General features: G+C 42.0%; 1 long non-coding RNA gene across 4 annotated transcripts; it reads right to left on the reverse strand.

Annotated features, from left to right (window-relative positions):
• Nucleotides 1-3,528: 3,528 nt before the first annotated feature.
• On the reverse strand, nucleotides 3,529-7,459 carry LOC123128969 (uncharacterized). Of its 4 annotated transcripts, none has more exons than XR_006463548.1 (4): nucleotides 7,165-7,459; nucleotides 6,932-7,072; nucleotides 4,195-6,442; nucleotides 3,529-3,804 (listed from the first exon to the last, which is right to left on the reverse strand). It is a non-coding gene; the product is annotated as an uncharacterized lncRNA (long non-coding RNA). The 4 variants fall into 4 exon arrangements; XR_006463547.1 differs by having other exon boundaries at nucleotides 4,195-4,250; nucleotides 5,005-6,442; nucleotides 6,932-7,459; XR_006463549.1 differs by having other exon boundaries at nucleotides 5,005-6,442; nucleotides 6,932-7,459.
• Nucleotides 7,460-8,906: the final 1,447 nt, after the last annotated feature.

Here is an 8,906-nt window from a genome sequence, read left to right on the forward strand (position 1 = left end):
TTAAGTTATTTTTATCCTCGTGGGGTAGTGTTGTGGCGGATAACAATGCTTCATCTTTGAAGTAGTCTTCCAGGGATCGATCCTTCTTGAATTCGTCCATGGGCACAGAGTGGGACGATCTCTGGCGTAGATTCATGTCGTGTCTTTGGGTGGTGAGGTTGGGGTTTCCATTACGCGTGCAAGATAACCAGATTTGGTGCCATTAGCTTCAGGTCAATACAAGGGTGCAATGGCAATGGCTGCAGCTCTCGGACAATGTCCTTAGGGGCACATAAAACGAAGACTTCCTGACTATTATCGTCAAGGTCAGCCAATTGCGATACAGGATCGGCGACAACAACACATTAGCAGCTTGTTCTGGCAGCAATATGGGGATCGGCGACAACGACACATTAGCAGCTTGTTCTGGCAGCAATATGGGCCGTTTGGTGTTCTAGAGACCTTAATGTAACTGCGATACAGGATATGATTTCGTGGAGAACATGCTGCTGTAGGAGTTTGGTCGCTCGACTTGAATGTTGTTCTTTTTGAAAGAAGTGAATGTTGTTGTTTTCTACTAACTGGAATTTTTAGACTGCTTGACCATCTGTGTGTTGACAAGACAAGTCATAGAAGATGCAGAGTAGGTTCAGGTTTCAGCATTGACACATAAGGTTGCAGTATAGTCATGTGTTACTAAAATTTAGGGGGAAAAGAAATAGTTATAGAAAAAAATCATGGATCCAAAAATGTTCACGTATTTTGAGAAAAGTTTGCAAACTTTCAAAAAGGTCTCGGATAGTTCATCGATTTTGAAAAAGTACATCAATTTTGGAAAAAGTTCACAAATTTGAAAAAATATCATCAATTTTGAAAAAACATCATCGATTTTGGCAAAAATTTCACAAACTTGAAAAAAGTACATAGGTTTTGAAAAATGCTCATCAATTTTTTTAAAGGGTTCAAGACTTTGCAAAAAAAATCATCGATTTTGAAGAAAAAGTTCATGAATTTGAAAAAAAATCAATTTAAAAAAATCACAAATTTGAAAAATGTCTGCGCATTTAAGAATTGTCCGGAAACTGTCCAGCGAACCGGAAAAAACCTCAGTTTGGGAAGCTTCCCAAAACCGAGGGCTTTTGGCGAACTGAAAGATAATAAATAAAAAAAGAAGAAGTGAGAAGGCCCAAGCGTTAAATTGTTCTCTCTGAACCAGAGGTCTCGAGTTCGAACCCGTCGCACCACTCTTCTTTGACCATGGTTTTTTGGTACACGAGAAATCTATCCACCAGTCGACTGGTGGTTTGCAACAGGCGCGTACGAAGCGATAGCCGTTCGATCCGCATCCAATGCCCCGCGTCGTCCCTGTTGCGCGCAGCGCGCGTGCCGCTAGCCGTTACGCTTGTGCTCAGTCGATGACAGGTGGGCCCCTCCAAAACCGCCCGTCTCGCCCAATGCGCACGATCCCCACTCGCCCCCTCTCCCTCTTCGCCTGCATTATTTCTTCCTCCTCTGCTGCTGCAGTTTCCATTCCAATCCCCTCTCGCTCCCCCTCCCCCTCGTCCGCGACGGTTCCTGGTGGTGGCGCGTTCCGGTTCGTGGCAGACGGCGTCTGAATCTGCGGTGAGGAACGCATTCCCCACCTCTGTTTCCTTCCTGTTTTGCTCTGCCGCCGGTCCGCCATTGATTTAGGGTGCACGGAGCCTTCGAATCCGGTGGTTTGTTGTTTCCATTAGGTTAGATTAAGGCCGGCTTCTAGTTTCTGAGTCGGCATTGAGCAGCGCATCCCCCCTCCCCCACCCACACACCCGCCCCGCTCTGTATTTCCTGTTGCTCCGCCTTCATGCTTCGTCGTTGATTTTTGGTGCTCGGATCCTTCGATTCTGGCCATTGTTGTTGCTATTAGGTTAGATTAGGTTGCCTTCTATTTCCAGTTCAATATGGCCCGGACATCTCATTTAATTTGTGGTAAGTGTGGGTGTGGATAGGTGTTAGTGGTGGCAAGCGTGGTCGGTTCTAATAAGGATTTTGGTCTGGTGTTAGTGTTGTGGATGTGGATGTTTAGGACATCCAATAGTGTTTGGTGTTTATGGATTTCAAGTTGTGCATTAGTGGCTGAGTATTTGAAAAGTAACCCTAAGTTTTTTCACATAATGTTGTTTTATGTTGGTTTTTGTTTGATGCGGTGTGTCTATTGATTAGGCTTTGTGGTGCTCCAATTAGCATGTTTACAATGCTTGATTTTCTTGGGATGTCTTGTTATGTTCAAATATCATGATGTTTATATTGAACTTGCCAATGACATTGCACTTAAATTACCAGATGCTGAATCACTGCTATTTATCGGTGGTGTCTTGTTATTGTTAAATTATCATGATGATTGTATTACACTTACCACTATAATGTTACTGTAGTTATCAGTAGTTTACAATGCTTGATTTTCTTGTGATGTCTTGTTATGTTCAAATATCATGATGTTTATATTGAACTTGCCAATGACATTGCACTCAAATTACCAGATGCTGAAACACTGCTATTTATCTGTGGTGTCTTTGTTATGGTTAAATTATCATGATGATTGTATTACACTTACCACTGTCATATTACTGTAGTTACCAGTAGTTTTCTAGTCTAACTACATGCAGCACAATGCTCATTTCTCATTCATTTGTCTGGTTGTTTTATTAATGAACATGTGTGAATGCTATTTTTTATCAGTGGTAATTTGGTTGTAACTTGCCAATTGCATTGTGCCTCAATTATCAGTCACACATGCTTTTGTATACCTGTGTCATCTGTTTTAATTTTTTTAGTAGGTCTGATGAATCAATTGCAGTTTGCTTGTTTTCTTTTATCAGCTGTATTATTGCTTTGTCAAACACCAATTTTATAAATGTTGCAGTTAAATGTGTTATCAGTGTTTCAAAGTCATCTAATGGTTTCATTCACTTTCTTTTTTTTCCTATGTGTCAGGGAGACAATGCCGAGGAAGCGCAAAGGAGATGGTGACGGAATCGATGAGGTTCCTTCGAAAAAGGCGAAACACCCTCCTCCGCGGAACAGAGCCTCACCCAGTTCGCTTCTTCTAGCATGCAAGGACATGAATGATGACAGGAAGGCTGCCATTGATGATATGGATTTAACTACACTACAAGAAATCTATTAATACGTGACAGTCCTTAGCCGTCACAGATCACCCAAAAACTGTCATGCATGTCCATCCTTGACGGACTTGAGATCCGTCATGTATATCGCGTCATAATTTGACGGTTCTTGGCCGTCATGGAATTGCCTCAGGCCCGCCCAAGCCCAAACTAGGCCGTGACGGAACAATCCGTCATAGACCAATGCCACGTAGAATTTTCAATTGACTACCTGGAATGACGTGGCTACCTACGTGGACACAATTTTTCATCACAAAAACCGTCAAGGATTTAGGATCAATTTAAATTTGATCCCATCCATTTCACTCAGCCCAATTTTGATCAAATACGCTTTTAGCATAATGTGTTCCATAAATCATAATGCCAATTTTGGATGAGGACAATATTTCCAAAGTACCATATGTTACACAAATCACTCAATATGCAACCATCTATAGGTATGTAGAACCTAGCAGTTTATAATATCCTCCATGAAATGATAATATACACCATATATTGACAAAATCACTCAATATGCAACCATCCATAGGATTAGGAACCGATACAATCCAATTTACATCGACAAAACATATAACTACAAAGGTTGTCACTCGTGTTCTTGTCATCGACCCTCCTGATGGCAACTATATGGCATGGCAGATTCTGATGGACAGCAACATACCTAGCATATTCACAACCACATTAGACATTTGTAGATATGAATATGTAGTAGGAGAAATGCCTACAGATGAAAAAAACAAAGTATCTAGTATAAAACAACAATAAATTGACTGACTAATACATGTGCATAGTACAAATAAACAGGTTTAAACCTCTGTATTAGGACTGCCACAATGTAACAATGTAATTTTCTTCTTAGATTCAGATTGAACTTATTTTTGGAATACATATTCACCGGTCTGCAGGAGACAACAAGGATAGAAAACGAAATGCCTAGGGAGAAAACTCTAAATAGAACATGTTGACATATTAATATAGTAACAGAAATCATATCTCCAAGACCTAGGGGGGGAATCTAAACTGAATCAGATCTTGATAGAAGGCTACATACCACAGTGCAGCGGTTTGTCTCTACTTGGTACCCTGCAGTTTGTCTCTACTTGTTATCTTGCAGTGTACAAGATACAAAAGAAATTCAGAGAAAATTTAGGGATAAAGATTCAGAGAGGAAGCGGTCACCAGAGAGAAGTGTGCCGAATGAAAGTCAAATGACTAACAAACACACATCACAAAACTCACGTACTATAGCAGCAGAAGTTGAGGCCATATAAACCCACTAACAAAATAATGCTCAGCATTTCTAAACAAAGGACAGTAGTATGATTTGTGTTTGTCCATACAGTAGGTTTTTGGTTTGAAAGGTCAAAGATAATGCTCAGCATTTCCTAATTGACATTTCAAATTAGATCTGGAAATTCTGTACATATATTTCGAAGGTAAAAGCTGAGTTTTTGCCAAGTTCATCTTCATATACCATTATTGTATATACACCGCCGGTCAGCAATGAGGATTGGTTTTAAATTTCTTAGATTTGAGAAGTAACCCCTATTTACTAAAATGCATTTTCAGCGTACTACTCACTCTTGAAACAAGAGTTGGAGCTATCATGTTTACATGAACGCCTGGTCCAATCAAAAAGTAAACAGGCCAGAAGGCCTACTCACAATGTTACCTGCCTGATCCAATCAAACATTCAGTTCTGGGTGCAATATAGAGAAAAACAATATTGCAAAAAACTTGAAAAGCATGGAAGCATCATATATATTGTGTATCAAAAATTTAAAAGCTACAAGTAAATGGGACACTAGAGTAAGAATTCATTCTTATTACGAACAGGAAGAGCAAAGAGGTTGTAACTTACCGTGTCTCCACTAGATGATCACTTATTTCCATTTATCCTCCATCGACAAGAGCTCAAGGAATGTGACAACAAGGATCCAGTGCCTCTTCCATACTAGCAGCATTACTGGGACCATGAGGAACATCGTTCCCAGCATAACAATCACAACCACAGTGCCTGTTCATATAGCATGACATGCAAATAAGTATGGCATAATCTGCAGAATGCAGAGTGCATTATAAAGGTTCAGCTCCACTTGCTTTTAGAAGTTTACTAGTATGGCGTAATACACATATATGCAATGCAACTTCCAGATTTACCATGAAATTTAGGAAATAAAAAATTATTGGGATAGTAGATCCAGTAATAACTTCCAGACACAAATTTTAAACATGAGAACATACAAATGCAACACATATTCTCTGGTTGCCTACAATTGCATATACACGATTGCCAACAGCTGCAGCACCTACCTTATCCCTCTCATTTCAACAAGAGAACAACTTTTCTCAAGCCTAAAACAACATCGAATCGAGCTAATCGAGCCCAAACAGCACCAACACCCTAACTAACCATGGACCAGGATCAGGTTCAGCTCAATGGCCAGGGTCGCAGTGCAAGTCGGCCACCGCCAGCGCGCGGCAGAGGAGGTCACCACCAACAGCACAAACCTCTTCACTGAACAAAAAAATGTACACTTGTCCCAGCACATGAACCGAATTTTATCTATCAACCAAGCTTAAATGATCTAGTCTATCTCATAGCTGGTTTTCAAGTAATGGTTATTTTCTTCCAAGAAAACTAGAAAACTGATTGGTAGAGTACAGAGTGGGTGGTGTTTTCTCATATAAGGTACATAGCAGTAGAGAATAATCAGGAATGGTAGAAAGTAATTGGTACGCAGAGTAAATGTTAGCAATCAGCATTTTGTCAAAATAGACATGTAACTATAAAAATACCATTTGAGATTTTACATATCATGCATCCACCGTGAACAAAACAAACAACTCTATCAAACTAGGAGGAACTAGGTGTTGCAGCAAGCAATAAATTAAGTAAAAAATGGAAACAAGCGCACACACACTAAGACGATGCAAAAAGCACAACAAAGATATTTAAGGATCAGCACTGCTATACACACGACAGTTGCATGGCCGATGCTTGCACGATTCTGCCATGACGGCGCCAACAACGAGCATGCTCACAAAGGCGTTGTTGGGGAGGGAACATCGTTCATAGGCCGTGCAGCTACTGTCATGTGTGAGGCAACATCCTTCAAGGATAGGAACATCAGGACAAAGAAGGGTGCATAGTTTGTAGTGCTAGCTAATTATTTTGTACTACAGAAGTAGTTTCGACTGACGTTTCTATATTGTATCCTCTGTTCTTCACAAGGCTCTATTTTATCAACACCTTTTATGTCATCAACAACACCCTCGACTTCAGCTATCTCCTCCACCTACAGAATAATAATTAGAACTTTAGTCAAACTATTCCATGGAGAAAACAAATAAATCTTCTGATTTAGTAGAAGTATCCACTATAGTTACTCCTGCATAGGATTCCCTCCACAATTTATTCCAGCTTTAAGCATCCCATCTTTTCAGTTTCATATATACTCTACATCATACTTTTATCCATCTCAATGATGTATATCTGTAAACTAAATTGACACACATAAACACATCACGACCTCAGAAACTATGTAAGCACCCCACATATATTTGTTACACATACATGTTGATGAAGAAAAGATGTAAATATAAATCTCTACATTAAAAAAATCAGTCACATCAACGTTTATGCAAAATATGGAAGATAATACATCATCTTGGTATCTTTCCAAAACAATTAATCCCAGCCACAAAAGTTACTTCACTGCAAAGCACTATCCTGACATCCTAAATAGATAATTCTTCAACTAATGGCGAGTGAAAAGGGTTCTCACCTTCACAGCAAGTGGTCCGACAAGGTCACCAGTGGCGATGCGAAAAAGGCCAAGGAGTGCCGAAGAAAACAGTGGCCACGCCCTCCTTTCCCAGCGCGAGATTGTGAAGAAGACGGAGCGCCGGGGCAGCCGTCCTTGGTCCTGGCCAACGGGTAGGCGACAACGTTCATCTCGCCGACCTCAACCACCTTCCTCATGACCACCGCGCCCATGACGACGAGCAGGGGACTAACCTTGACGCGGAGGCGGGAGCGACGCTACGGCCGCGTGTGCCCCCATCTCGGATCTGAGTAGGCTGCACAGGGGAAGAGGGTGGGGGCGGTGAAGGAGCGATAGAGGGTGAGAGACGGAGGTGGAGCGGGAGATGGTTGGGACGGCGGCGCGGGAGATCGAGGGGGTGGCAGCCGCGCGGGGACGGAGGCTGGGCATGGATCTGAATCGGGAACAGAGAGGGGGAGGAGCCGGCGGCTGTGGGTGGAGATGGATTAGGTTTCCGTGGTCGTGGGGAGAGAGGCACGAGGTTGTGGCCTCTCGGGCTGGTGGGCTATGGTGTTAAATGGGTTGGCTCCGAAAATTTTTAACTCCCTGCGTCGACGACTTTGCCGCGCGCTTCCTATTTCGGACTTTGCCGCGTACATGACTTGAATTATTTTTCCTCCGCGCGCTTTGCTTCAGCCCGTTTCATCTTTGGTGTCTTTGCCCTTGGTGCCTGGTAGTAGACCTGATTCATGTTGGCCCCACGTGTTTGTATGCTACATAAGTATATTCATTCTGTTTCTAGCCATCTAATTTCATTAGGATACTTGTTTTTTTACATTATTGAAAATTCAAATTACAATGTAACTCATATGACTATGCCACATTAGCAGGAGCAATTCGTGAACATCTGGATGGTGTATAAAAGGGGGGGAAGCTAGGCCCGGCCAGGCCCGATTGGTCTATCTGTGACGGTTTTTGTGACGGTACCACCACATCCGTCATTAAGGGGCTACCGTTTTTGGGCCCAAACACATATAGCTGGTCGGTGACGGTTTCCATGACGGATTTCCAGAACGTCACCAAGAATCCGTCACGGATTAACAGGTTTCTTGTAGTGCTAGCCTTTGGAATATCCAGTGTGACCATCTATTCAACAATCTCAGTGTGTGGCTTGCTGATCTCTACGAACCCAATTCGCGTGAGGTGGTCGTACCAGGCCGAGGCAGGCTTCCGGTCAATGAGGAATATGTGCATCGTGTTATGGGCGTGCCGCGTGGAGGGAAGGATGTCCCTTACAACCTCCCTATTGAAGCTGATATTGAGTTAGGGCTTGAGTTGTTTGGCGAGCTTGGATATGCCCCTAAAATGACTGATCTCGTTGATCTCATAAAGGGTTCTGAAAATTCTGATGATACTTTCAAGCGTATGTGGCTTTTGCTTGCGGGGAATACAGTCATTGCCCCGACCACCTCCAACAAAGTTAGCCCCCGATGGTATGTTGTGCTGGTAAGTTTTTTTGTAATCATGTCATTTTCTTTCTTGTGTGCCTGGTAACTTTACTATATGTCAGTGTGGTAACTTTCATATTTTTTTATGGTGCATTCGGTGAACTTCAGTTTATTTTTGTTTTTTAACTTGCAGCGGGACATCGATGGTATTAAAAACCTCAATTGGTCCAAATGTATTGCTGATGAACTACACAAGGCGCTGCTGAAACGCAAGCCTACCAGGGGTTGCCTTCTATTCTACAATGTAAGTGACGATGCTTTCCTCTTACCTTCTCTTTTGTCATTTGTCATTTCTTTGTCATATTGTGTCTGATTTTTGTTTGTGTTTACCATGACGCTTGTATTTTTCTTGTCAGCTACTGTACATTCATGCGATTATCTTTCTGGACTTGGCATCGTATTGCCTGATGGTCCTTTTCCCATCAATGTATGGACAAAGAAACTGGTAACTCTTGTCCTCAACAAGGATGCTCAGGCTGACAAAGTTT

This window comes from Triticum aestivum, chromosome 6A, assembly GCF_018294505.1.
Source record: "Triticum aestivum cultivar Chinese Spring chromosome 6A, IWGSC CS RefSeq v2.1, whole genome shotgun sequence".
Taxonomy (NCBI): Eukaryota; Viridiplantae; Streptophyta; class Magnoliopsida; order Poales; family Poaceae; genus Triticum; species Triticum aestivum.